The following is a 14,208-nucleotide window of genomic DNA, read 5'->3' as shown; positions in this document are numbered from 1 at the left end:
TAATTCCAGCCAAGGGCACATGCACAGGTTGCAGGCTCATCCCTAGTAGGGGGTGTGCAGGAGGCAGTGGATCAATAATTCTCCCTCATCATTGATGTTTCTCTCTTTCTCTTCTCTTTCTCTTCCTCTTTCTCTCCTCTTCCCTTCCCTTCCCTTCCTCTTCCCTTCCCTTCCCTTCCCTTCCCTTCCCTTCCCTTCCCTTCCCTTCCCTTCCCTTCCCTTCCCTTCCCTTCCCTTCCCTTCCCTTCCCTTCCCTTCCCTTCCCTTCCCTTCCCTTCCCTTCCCTTCCCTTCCCTTCCCTTCCCTTCCCTTCCTTTCCCTTCCCTTCCCTTCCCTTCCCTTTCTCTTTCTCTCTCTTTCTCTCTCTCTCTCTCTCTCTCTCTCTCTCTCTCTCTCTCTCTCTCTCTCTCTCTTTCTCTCTCTCTCTCTGAAATCAATAAAATACTAAAAATAAAAGAAAAAAAATAAATATTTTAACCTGGCTGTTCTGGTTCAGCTCAGTGGTTGAACATTGACCTATGAACCAGGAGGTTATGGTTCAATTCCCAGACAGGGAATATGCCTAGATTGAGGGCTTGATACCCAGTGGGGCATGCAGGAGGAAAAAGATCAATGATTCTCTCCATCATTGATGTTTCTAGCTCTTGCTCCCTTTCCATTCCTCTCTGAAATGAGTAAAAATATATTTTTAAAAATTATATACTTTAAGAGAGGATTAAAAATTATGTACCTAAGGTTGCAGAATTAAATATAAAAGAAGAAAATGCATATTTATTAAAATATTTAATTTACTTAATGGAAACACTTTATTTGGGTTAACTAGAATTTCATAAGAAGTAATAATAAACAAGAAACCTTATTTGTGAACCTGTAGTTTTAGGTATCTTACTATGTGCATTCTGCTTTTTCTTTAAACTTCCTATTTTCCGCTTAGGTGGAGACTTGTCTATAATATTTTAAAGACATAATTGAAACTTAAAATAGTCTGTAATGCATTAAATACATGTAAAGTACTACTTTTTCCCAGAGTTGTGAAATGAAACACTGTTTTTTTTTTTTTTTAATTATTTACTCTGTTGATATTTCTAAGACATAAAGAAAGATTTATTGTAGGCTGACTGGCATGGCTCAGTAGTTGAGCATTGACCTATGAACCAGAGGTCACAGTTTGATCCCCAGTCCTGGAACATGCCCAGGATGTGGGCTAGATCCCTGGTCTGGGGTACTCAGGAGACAGCTGATCAATGATTCTCTTCATTGATGTTTCTATCTCTTTCTCCCTCTCCATTCTCTCTGAAACCAATGAAAAACATATTTTTTTTTTCAATGTAAAATTTTTATATTTAGAGTTAGGCAGCTGGACTCAGTTAAGATGATTCCAATTTTGTTGGCAACATCAAAAGCATCATAGTCAGGAGCCAGTCAAACATATGCCTTCTTCTCGCCATCAGGCCTGATCAGGGTGTTGACCTTGGCCACATCAATGTCACGGAGCTTCTTCACAGCCAGTTTGATCTGGTGCTTGTTGGCCTTGACATCCATAATGAACACAAGTGTATTATTGTCTTCTATCTTCTTCATGGCTGACTCGGTAGTCAGGGGGAACTTGATGATGGCAGAGTGGTCAAGCTTGTTTCTCCTGGGTGCGCTCTTCCCAGGATATTGAGGCTGCCTCCGGAGCCTTAGTGTCTTTGGCCGTTGGGAGGTGGGTGACGTGCGGATCTTCTTTTTTTGTGGCTGTGGACGCCTTTTAACACTGCTTTCTTTGCCTTCAAAGCCTTTGCTTTGGCTTCGGCTTTGGGAGGGGCAGGGGCTTCCTTCTTCGCTTTTGGCGCCATCTTCGGAAAAAGCTGAAAAACATATTTTAAAAAAATATTTATTTTGAATGAATGATTAAACTTTGTTTTCACAACCTTAATTATATACATTTGATGGGAATAGGAAAAGAAAAAGCAAATATTGGTAGTTGAAATAGAACTTGCAGCTCTATTATTATTTACAGCCAGGAGGTGTTTGAAAATTACTTTGAGGATTCTTTTTCACAGCCTTAGAATGTCTCTGCAACAGTGATTCTGCCAGCGACCCTGGTGGTAACTCCATGAGCTGTTTACCCAGTGAACTGTTTGGTTACATTGTCAAAATAGCCAACACAGTAATTGCAATTTAATAAAACAGTACAGCCTTTACAACCTCACAGAATGATTATTTGAACCAGAGAAAATAAGGTTTTTTGTATAAAACATTGTTATACACATATCACAATTTATATATTACTGTTTTAATTTGCCTACTCCTTTTTATGTTATTTGTTTTATTCACTTAACAAGTTATGTGTGTGTGTGTGTGTGTGTGTGTGTGTGTGAATAATTATTGCCCTCCCAGTGAGCCAATATTTTATGGCAATTCAGCTGGCAGAATTTGACTTAAAAACAAACAAACTATAATTGTGAAAATGGATTAGTTCTTAAGAAAAAAGAAATAAACTAGAGAAAAAGGATTCTTTTTATTTGAAATCTTATTCTTTTTTTGGGGGAGGATTTCCAGTTTAGAGAGAGAGATCAGTTGCCCCTTCCACACACCCTGACCATGAATCAATCCCACTTAAGTCCTGACTAGGAATCAAACTGGTGAACTTTGTGCCTGCCACAAGGCTCAACCAATTACCAATAGAGCCACACCTATCAGGGTTGCATGCTCATTGCTCTAAAAGCACCCTCACCTTATTATGTCTTATAAATAGAAAAACCCTCATCAAGAACCTAAAGACATATGAGAATGAGAAAAGAATATCACAGTGGAAGTATAGATGGGACTTTACTATTGGCCAAGATGTCAATACTGTTAGTGCGTCCATTACCAATGTTTCCAGTGTGGTGTCATTGAACCTGGGGAGAAGTAAGATAAGATTTAGGATTCCTGGAATAGTGGTTTGAACAATGAAATCATTGGTGCTGTTTTAACTAGTCAAAGTTAATATGTTTTGGAGGACTGAAGAGATGAAAATATTTTTATTTATAATCTATAATAATAAAAGTGTAATATGCTAATTAGAACAAATGTCCTTCTAGATGACCTTTGGAACAAAACCGGGGCTGTGAGGGAAGTCCAGGTCCCAGGTGCCAGACAGAAGCTGGTGCCAACAGCATGGGGAAGGAAGGCCTTCTCTTGCAAGGATTTCGTGCATTGGGACTCTAGTAAATAATAATACCCTTAATTTTTTGAGTGTTACTGTTAACAATTTACATATAATATTATATAATTTTTACAATATAGCCATGAAGTTTATACTATTAGTATTGTTTTATACATGAGAAACTGACTTAAGAATATAATTTTTACTAAAGCCATACAAATTTCACAAAAGTCCAAGTTCCAAATATGTTTTCATTATTTCAGTTTCTTTGCTTATCACAATAAATACTTAATGCATTTATATATTTCTCAGAGAATGATAGTTTCTATTTAAGCCTGTGGTAGATAGGTAGATAACGAAACAAGGAATGAGAGCAAACTATGATTAGTATCACAAGAACAGAAATACAGAATACTATTGAAAACCACATTGGATCAGATTTCCCAGAATATTTGACTTTTATATTGAGACATACGGTAGATTTGCTCAAAGAAATGGGTAGGGAGAGAAGAGTAAATATAAGCAGAAGATAGAGATCTGTCAAGGCACCAAGACAAGACAATGAATTTTGTAGTAAAAGATCAAAAATAAGTTAATTTGCATTAGATCCCTGATATTTGGAGGTGAGTGGGGAATAGTGGACCTCGCTTCAATCCTGAAGATTCCTTACAATATGTAAATACAACTAAGGTTGGACATTTATGGCAATTCTAAGTGTTTTTTTTTTTTTTTTAAATTTGGTTAATCCTCACCTGAGTTTATTTTCCATTGATTTTTTAGAGAGAGTGGAAAAGAAGGGGAGATACAGAGAGAGAAACATCAATGTGAGAGAGACACATCAATTGTTTGGGAACCAAGCCTGCAACTGAGCATGTAACTGAGGCACATGCCCTTTACTGAATTGAACCTGGGACCTTTCAGTCCACAGGCCAGTGCACTATCTAGTGAGCCAAACCAGTTAGGGAATTTCTTAAAGAATTTAAGCAGGGTTTTAAAATGATCAGTTGCAGTCTAAGAGTGAATCATACTGTGGAGAATGAGTCAGAAGAAAATAAAACTTAATGCAGAGAAGATTGCTGTGGGGCCCCAGGCAAGAAGGGGTCCTGGCTTGAATTTTGGGTGTTTCAGTAGGAATGGAAGAAAATATGAGATTTTATTGTTATATTTGAAGTAGAAAATAAAATTACCATAATTTAACGATCCATTGTATGTATAAGTTGATTGAGAAGCAAAAGTTTAGAAACAGTGCTGTGTGTTTAAAGAAAGTATAATGTATATTGACATAAACTCTACCTAGAAAAGTCTATATACTTTTTAAAATTCAATAATTATTGTCTATTAGTAGTAAACTTCAAAATATTTGCTTTTTAACTTTTTTGATTATTCTCTATTTTCTCATACTTTAATTAAATGTAACCTATGCAATTTAAATATCACCACAACTTGAACTACAGAAAACAAGAATATTCTAATTCATAGTCTGATAACATGACTTCATGTGTATTTTGTTAGATTAAATAATACTGTTCTAAATAATTTCTTAATTGTGGAAAAAAAGAACATGCATTGGTATAATGTAAGAAAATGTATGCATTTATATCTCTTCCTGAAAACATTATGAGGCTTAATTTATATTTCTTTTGGCCCCCATGGCTACCTTTTCTAATTTTCTATCAACATTCAAATGTTACATTAGATCTTTTCTTTTGATTGACAATAATTACTTCTATGAAGATTGGTTTAAATTTTCATGACATGTATATACTGTAGAGAAGTACTTAATTATCTGTGTCACTTACAGTTATGTTTAGGAAACCCTTTGAACTTCTAGTCATATTTTACAAATAACACAAGCCCACCTCGTTAGGACTATTGTCCTCTATGATGTTAAGTAATGATGATGCTCTTCTCATATGATAGTTTTGGAGTTAGACATCTGCCTACAAAAGGGTAGCCACTTTATGAAAACCACTATCTCACAATTCTTCTTCACCACCCTAGAGTATTTTCATGTATTTTAAATACTTGTTTGATCATGGATATAAAATGAAAGGAGCTAGAAAGTTCTTGTACTCCATGCCTTTGATTATGGAGATTATTATGGAAGAAAATTCTTGACAATATCATGAAAGGTGTGTGTCTATAATGCTTCCAACCTCCTTTGTTCTGCATCCAACCTTTTCATCTGGGGTATACCTTCATGATTGCCACGTGTCCATAAATTATTTCCTTTTATCTTTATCCACAAGGTGGTAAGTACATAATAAGGAAAGTTTCCATTCTTTCAGGGAGAGCTGCTACCTTTATATATCTGTGAGGTGAACACATGGAATTTTAGGGATCAGCCAGAAGATGGGAAAGACTTGAGAAGAGTGAAGCTTTGAGATCTAATTTGACAGAATAAGGTGGGCGCAAAATATCAGCAGTTTAAAGTAGAGTGAATACTAACAGTTCATATGAATTCCCAGTAGATTTCTTTTGTACAGTATCTGTAGTGTGCACACATATATTTGTGGGGTGGTTTGGGCTATAAAGACTTAAGGTACTGCTGGCATTTAATGCCTATAGGTTAGTGATGCTAAATATTCTATTGATGTAAAAATCATTGCTCTTCAAAATGCCAGTAATTCCCAATTTGAGAAAAATTCAATTAGTGGTTATGTGAGCAGGTTTTATGTCAGTCAGATGAGTGTTTGTGTAATGATCTTGCCACTTTCTAGTGGGGTGACATTAAGAAAGTCGTTCTACTTTCTAAAGGGTCTGATTTGTAAGATACAAACAGCATATTTTTATTACTATTAAATGCAATACCCAAATTTTTTAATTTAGCATGTGACGTACAGTGAACATCCAGTATCTGCTACAATTTGTGATATCATTTTATTATCTCCCACAAAAAGGTATTTTCAAAAATCTATCAACTTAAGGAAGAGTAAGAATTCTTACTGAATGGTTAGGAAGAGCATATTAAAATATTGACAATGTTCAAGTATAACAATGTGAATGTTAAGACTATATTCTAGGCAATCTTTGAAACATAAACTAAACCTCAGCTACCTGAACAACTTGGTGTTCCATTTATATGGCACGGTTTCCCTATGTGATCTTCCCTTTGTTTCTCTTGCCATCCCCTACTAGTCAGCTGGGCAATCTTGTGTTCTTTTATTAAAATGATTTAAAAAACACATTTTCTGGGAAGCTTCCCTGATACCTGTATCAGTTACTTATAATTGGTAGTGATATCATTCAACATACCATGGCTAAGTAAAAAGGATAGTTGTTGCATAAAGTAACACAATGTCTAGAGGTTAGTGGGATGGGTCAGGGTCACCTCTGAGTAACCCACAATATCACCCCAAAACGTAGTGCTGGGCATCTTTTCACACTGCCATCCTCACTGCATTGGCCTTCATATTCAGGCTTATTTATCCTCTTGCTCTCGAAATGTCTGTGACTGCTCCAGGCCTCAACTGCTCATAACCTAAAGCAAGGCAGGGGAGCATGCTCCTCCTGTCAAGTATCCTGTTGTTAAAGGAAAACCTTTCCCAAGAGAGACCTAGCCGTCTCCCTCTCCATTCCTCATTTGTCATTAGTCAATGTTGGGGTCCATGTCCTCGCTGCAGACAGACCTGGAAAGCAGGCATAGGGCTTTCTCTGCCTCTAGAGTGGGAAGTGGGATTTCCCAAAAGAGGTAACAATACCTGTTGAATAGGTAACTGTTTTCTGCCCTCCCTGTCCCCATCTTGACCCCCCACCTTCAGCTGTCTGCAGCATGAGCTGCTCCGTTTTCAGTGTTCTTTCAACACTCCAGATACACCCAGAGTAGCACCTGCTTCACATGGTTGTAAGTATTTATATGTTTGCCTACCCTTCAGCAACTTGTATGTAGAAATCCTGTTATATCATTATAATCTCAGTGCCTATATTGGTTCACGATAAATGAGTGTTAACTAGATGATAATGTTTAAGTATTTTAAAATAGGGAAAAATTTGATTGAAAAATATATTTCAAACTCAAAGTAGGAACATGAAGTCTTTGAAGAACCATGAATGGTTAAAACACAGCATAAAGAACAGGAGATCTTGCAGCATTCCCGAAACAGCCAAAGCCTAACCATCTGCTTCATATCTCACTAAGCCCAGAGATGAGAAAAAAGATGTGAATTTTGATACCCCCTGGGAGTGGGATGAGGATCACATAGGATTTAGAGAATAGAACTTGCAAAGAAATGTCAATAATTTAGGCTTTCTCCTTTTAAATTTAAGAAGGCAACCTGTCAAATTTTTCCTCTCTCTTAACAAGGTAGTGTATGAAATGACTCCGTGTATTCATTTCAGTGGGCTTTTGAGAAAGGGTAGGTAAAAAGAAAATAGAGCATTCCCACTGCAATTTCAGAAAAGAACACAGAACTGCAAAGCGTTTGTCTAATGAAAATAAAACTCAAGGCAACCCTATTGAATGTACTGGTGTCATTCAATTGAAAAAAAAATATTTTTTTGTCTCTTACTAAATAAAGGAGAGGGTTTTTTATCCTGGTGGTTTAACTTGTTTCTTAGTTTCAAACAGGTTTCTGTGGAGTGCCTTATAATTTTCCATATCACTGCCCTGATAAAACAAGGAGCCTATCAATGTTTAAATGATCAAGGGAAAAAACGTTCTTCTTGAAAATTAAATGTCAGATTGGATTTGAAATGTTTACAGTGATACTTTTTCATTTGTTCATTATGATAGAAATGATAAATGAGCAACATTTCTTCCTGGGGATAATGTACTTCTTCAAATTTTCAATTTTGTCTTAGTTTTATATACGATGTTTTTGTAAGTACGAATTGCCATTTGCAGCACTAAAGACATTTGTTGCTTAATAAGGCATAGGATGATTGCAAATTTGGTAGCCAATGGAAAGCATAAAATATATAATTAACTATAATTTTTCCATAATAGAAAGATTTATATTTTTTTGCATTTTATCATCTCATAAGAATATACACACTCACTTCCTCAATTCATGTATTTCCCACTGAAGGATGTCATTTATTTGAACATTTATGGTGAGTTTTTTATAAAACCCTATTACGTGCTTCTAGGCATTATTGCTGGCTTCAGTACTATGCAGATGCGTTTTGACTGTCATTTGACATCAAGGAGAAATAAAAGGCGTTTTATTTGAGTAGATAGTGTAGAAACTGATTTAGGAGAAAAAGGCCTTTAAATTAGTATAAAATACTTGGCAGCTTCCTTGTTTCCCGAACATTTAATCAGACTTACAGAAGTGATATGTGTTTGTGAGATGGGGACCCAGTATTAGTTTTCTATTGCTGTTGTAACTTAGTGGCTTAAAGCAACACGTTTATTATCTTACAGTTCTGGAGGTCAGAAGCCTAAATGCTATCTGCAGGACTGAGTTATTTTGGAGGTTCTATGGGAGAATTCATTTTCTTGACTTTTCCAACTTTGAGATGCTGTCCACATTCCTTGTCTCTTTGCTCTTGGCATCTTCTGCAGATGGCACCAGGTTCTGCTTTTGTGTCCATGTCTTCACTCCTCTGATTTCTCTGTTATAAGAACTCTTCAAATGCATTGGGCCCATTTGAATATTCCAGGCTACTTTCCTAGCCTCAAGATTCTTAACTTAATCATATCTGCCCAGCCCCTTGTACTGTGTACATATTCTCAAGTTCTTGGAATGAGGATGTGGTCATTTTGGGGTTGCCATTATTCAATCCACTGCAGGACTCTTATTCAAACATTTGGATGGTCTCTCTTAATCAGCCTTAGCTTCAGTGATAACAGAGCACTAGGCAGAGCTGTATACAAATTTTAAAGTACAAGAACATGTATACATATTGTATGTGAGCACATATGTCTATAATTTGGTTAATTAACTTTCTAAGTTATCAACCATGATTTAGCAAGACCCTGGGTATTATTAATTAAAAAATCATGTTACCTTTGAAGTATGGTTACCCTTCCTTACTAATTGCCCTTTTAATGTAAGCCTGGGTGGGTTTTTAATAATGGCTGAATTTAACATAGATAAATGATACCACATATAGTAACACTATTTTATAAAATAAAGTTCATTTTTAATACACCATGCATTTCATGAAGGAGATATATTCCTTGGTAAACTGAAACTGGCCAGTTTGACCACAACTTCTCCCACACTAGCCTCCCAAAATGTGAATAATTCAAATATGTTTTTGTATTGCTATTAAGCATGATTTAAATGGTGAGTTTCATTTTATCTTGCACTTAAAGTGATGATATTCTGAAAGAAATTATCTTTCAAAACAATAAACACCTATCATTAAACATATTTGGCTAAGTTACCATTGTAGAAGCAGCTATTATAAAAGTGTAATTTTCAGTGTAGTTAAGAGACTCTGGAGGATAACATAATCTCAAGTTTGGTTTTTAGTGTTCATGGATGCTTTAATTTTATATGGTATAATCTTTACCACTCAGGGTATTTTATTTAACCATGGGAGAACTTAGTTTTATTTTGGTGATTAACTAAATAAGCTATTTGTTATTCTGATAAAAAAAAATGCAGAAACACTTGTGTTTTTCTTTCCCCTCTCTCTTTCTAAAAACAATATATAATTTTTTACGTATTTTTTTCCCCATTGAAATCACCTTGTTAGGAGAAAATACAAAGGCTAGGAAGGACTCTGCCCTTCAGGAGTTCTTCATCCAGTAGCTATAATACACAGTAAAATAAAACATGAGCTTTTTCGTGATTTGAGTGGAGGATGATGGAACCAGTGATGGAAAAGTGATTAAAGGAACTAAAATGTCATTAAAATTTAGAAAAGGACTAGACTTGTGTTATATGGGAAAGGGCACTCTAAGCAAAGGATAAACAGTAAAGTCATAGAAATGCTATATTTAGGAAAGTGAATAGGACAGTATGGAGAACTAGAAATGTATGCTGAATGATGAAAAGATAGCAAAAGAAAGCATTGGAGCAAAATGTCTTTAACCATATTATGAAAAAAAAATTAAAGAGAATTCTAAAGAATTTATTCTTCATCTATATTTGTACATTTTTTGAAGTAGGTGAATATAAAGAATAAAATAGGGTAATTCTTGGTGCTTGATAACTAACATCATTCATTTAATTACAGGAGCTTTATCAAAATTTGAAGATGAATTAGTAATATATTCTGTAGATCTCTACAAGAATTCTGTTCTGGTAATGAATTAATTGCCTGTTTATATATGAGAAGAAAGAGAATATAACCATATTTCTCTCTAAGCAGTTATAAATTACACTAGAGGCCCAGTGAATGAATATGTGCAAGAGGCCAGTCTGGTCCCAAAAGACAGATCGGGGCTGGGCCTGTTGGGAGGAGGAGAAGGTGAAAAGTTGGCCTGATGACCTGCCCTGATCAGGCCTGATCAGGGCTGGGCCAGTTTGGGGGAGGAGCTATGGATGATTGGCCATGTGCCCTGCCCCTGATTGGGGTGGGGGACCAATTTGGGGCAGGGCCAGCTGTGGGGAGGGGATGAGGATGGTGGGAAGGCTAGCCAACCTCTAAATCAGGTAGGGTGGCTGATTAGGGGTCAGCAGCTGGGGGAAGGGCCACAAGCTAATCTGGCCAGCCCCACCCCTGTGGAGGGCCAACCGGGGGCAGAACTGGCTGAGGGGAGGGGCCACAGGCTAATCTGTGTGATGAGGGCTGATCAGGGGTAGTGACAGCTGATGGCCATGGGGAGGGGCTATGGGAAACTGGGGGGAGGGGCTGCAGGAGGTTGGCTGCTAGCTCCACCCCCTATGGGGATAGGGTGTGGCAGTCAGGTCTGGGGTTGCAAGCTTATCAGGGTGGGCAGGCCAATTTGGGGTGGGGAGTTGGCTGGCTGCTCTGCCCTTAATCATTTGGTAGTGGCTGATCAGGGGCAGGGCCTCCTGAGGGGACAGGTTGTGGGAAGTTGGCTGGCTGGCCCCACCCCCTGATCTGGCCAGTTTGCTGGCTGCAGTGGGCATCAGGGTGACCAGTCATTCTGGTCTTTATGGTGTTCTGGTTGCTGGCTATATATATAAATATATGGCCTGTTGCTAGGGAGAGGTAGCTGGGCGCTGCTAAATGACAACTTTGCCAGGCACCCATAGTAACATTACCATTTCTGGGCTGGGCTGGGCTGTGGACCACATTTTGTTCCAATGGGTCTCAAAAGCCTCAGTTGCAATTTTATGGGCTGTTGCTCCAGGGTGGTGGTGAGGCCTGTTTCCCACTTGGGAAAGACCTCATACTAGGTCTTCACTGCCATTTCTCTGTAAATGGTAAGTGCACATCACAGCAGCTCCTGTGTTGAGTGTCTGCCTCCTGATGGTCAGTGTACATCATAGCAACTATTTGGACAGTGGGAGGGACACTTAGCATATTAGCCTTTTATATAAATACTAGAGGCCTGACGCACGAAGATTTGTGCAAGATTTGTGCAAGGACTTCCTTCCCCTGGCTGCTGGCACTCCAGCTAGAGCCACCTTTTCTCTCTGGCCTGGAGCTGCCTTTCCTCAGACCCATGCTTCCTAAAGGCCCCGCCCCTGGCTGCTTGATATGCAATTAACCCTCCATTGTTGTTGGGTTAATTTGCATACTCACTCCTGATTGGCTGTTGGGCTACACAAAGGTATGGTCAATTTGTATCTTACTCTTTTATTAGTGTAGATAGATATTTTAATTAGCTATCCTATGTTTAAGTTAAATGATATATAGATACATTAAATAACTATGGTTGATATTAACTAAGTTCTGAAAACTTGCCACAGCATTTCCCTAATACTTAGCATGTGCAAAAGTTGTATCTATTCTTGAATTTAGCTAGGATAAATATCAGATTCCTCATGGATTCAGGTATTAAATGGGAACTATAACTGCTCCTTTGCCTTTAATTTGTAATTAGCTACCACAGTTCACCCTATCTAATAAAAGAGTAATATGCAAATTGACCATACCTTCACTACACTCACAAGCCACGCCCACCTGCCAATCAGGAGCGAGAATGAAAATTAACCCAAACAAGATGGCTGCAACCATGGAGTGAACAGGTAGCTTGGATTTCCTTGGCAATAGAGGAAACCAAGCTTCATGTACACTCTGGCCAGACCAGGCCTTTGCTCCAGGCTACGAAGTTTTAATTATAGGAGATAAATAAATCCCAGATACCAGAGCCTCCTCTTAGGTTGCCAGTGGGCACGGCTGGCCTGCAACCCACCACAGGGCCCTCACCCAGGCTGCGCCACACCCAAGGGAATGCCCACCCTAATCCAGGACACCCTTTAGGGCAAACCAGCTGGCCTCCACCCATGTAGCAGGCCTCTATCCTATCTAATAAAGGAGTAATATGCAAATTGATCATCACTCCAACACAAAAGATGGCTGCCTCCATGTGGACACAAGATGGCCACCACAGGATAGCCAACAGGGAAGGGCAGTTGGGAAGGACCAGGCCTGCAAAGGAGGGCAGTTGGAGGTGATCAAGCCTGCAGGGGAGGAAAGTTAGGGGTGACCAAGCCTGCAGGAAAGGACAGTTGGCGGGGGAGGTACCCAGGCCTGCAGGGGAAAGCAGGTGGGGGGACAAGGCCTGCAGGGGAGGGCAGTTAGGGGTGACCAGGCCTGCATGGGAAGGCAGTTAGGGGAAATCAGGCTGGCAGGGGAGCAGTTGAGCTTCAATCAAGCTGGAAGGGGAGTGGTTAGGGGGTGATTAGGCTGGCAGGCAGATGCAGTTAGGGGCAATTAGGAAGGCAGGCAGGTGAGCATTTGGGACTCAGCAGTCCTGGTTTGTGAGAGGGCAGTTGAGGGATCCCTGATTGGAGAGGGTACAGACAGGTTGGAGGGACATCTCCCCCACATGCACGAATTTTGTGCACCAGACCTCTAATTATTTACACTTCCTTTAAATGTCCCTGTAGTGTTCTGTAATGCATTACTAGGCAGATAATTTGTTGATAAACTAACACTCTCATTAGTATTTAAATAGGACATAAAATGTCAGCTTCTAAGGGAAATAGCATATCATTATTATAAATTAATTATGGTAAAATACTCAAAGAACTGAAGGCTACATAGTTATTCAATAGGACCTTATTGACAGATACTAGTTTTAGTGTTTGATTTTTATAGTTCTTTATCTTAAAGATCAAAATTAGCAATTTATCATGATATTACAAAGAAAAAAGTAAGTTAGCTAGTCTGTGGCAACTCATGTATATTAAATCTTTCAGCAAAGACTACTTATATCCTACTTCCAAAAATAATATTACAAATTTTTATTAAAATAAGTAATTAGATGTTTCCTATAAGTGCAGCAGGGCTATCATATTAAGCTTTCTTGTGCCAAGATGAATCTAAACTCAGGTAACTCTAGAGGCTATGATCATCCTAATCTTTTCATGTATTTTGGTTGTAAAGTCTATTATTAAGAGATAGACATGCTTTGATCTTCTTCCTTTGGGATGTAAGTGAAACTGGCTGTACTTTCTTATAAGCTTCTTGTTTTAATTACAGTGTATAACATTACGTTTCACACAATAGGAAGACATTTAAAATAAGATTAGTTTGGCTATCTCAGAAGTGTAGCATGAAGCATAAAATAGGATGAATGAAATATACGCACACACACCCAATATATTGAGCTTCTGATTCCAGGAACTAAATCCAATGAATATATTTTAAGATAATCATCTTGAAATACTGAAAATTCATTCATTTGAATCCTATAATCAATGCTTTTAAAAACTGACCAGAAAATTGAATATCTGTTTCAAAATATTTAGGTGGGTTGTAGGAAGGTATTCTTAATGGCTGTTTCTCAGAGGAATAATATAAACTTCTCCCAAAATTGCAACAATGGAAATTGTCTTTAAAACTTGGAACTTGCTTTGCACACTGATAATATAGACTCAGTAAGTAAATACCCATACCTCTATCTTACTTTTGGGGGGAAAATCGTTTTGAATCATGATGGATTAGTGATGGATACATATGAATACCTATTGAGGATGAGTAATTTATGTATTTTCCAAAGGGACTTCTTGGATTTTCCCAGGGGATTATTCTGTATCCAT

General features: G+C 38.0%; 1 protein-coding gene and 1 pseudogene across 2 annotated transcripts in view; one reads left to right on the top strand and one right to left on the bottom strand.

Annotated features, from left to right (window-relative positions):
* LRP1B (LDL receptor related protein 1B) overlaps positions 1 to 14,208 on the top strand; it is a 1,553,318-nt gene that overhangs the window by 290,901 nt on the left and 1,248,209 nt on the right. The window lies entirely within an intron of this gene.
* On the bottom strand, positions 1,423 to 1,838 carry LOC311626396 (large ribosomal subunit protein uL23-like; annotated as a pseudogene). Its single transcript has one exon. The product of its transcript is annotated as a large ribosomal subunit protein uL23-like (transcript).

The sequence above is a fragment of the Pipistrellus hanaki genome (assembly GCF_964339955.1).
Source record: "Pipistrellus hanaki genome assembly, chromosome: 8".
NCBI classification, from domain to species: Eukaryota; Metazoa; Chordata; class Mammalia; order Chiroptera; family Vespertilionidae; genus Pipistrellus; species Pipistrellus hanaki.
This window is presented reverse-complemented; position numbering and strand designations above follow the sequence as displayed.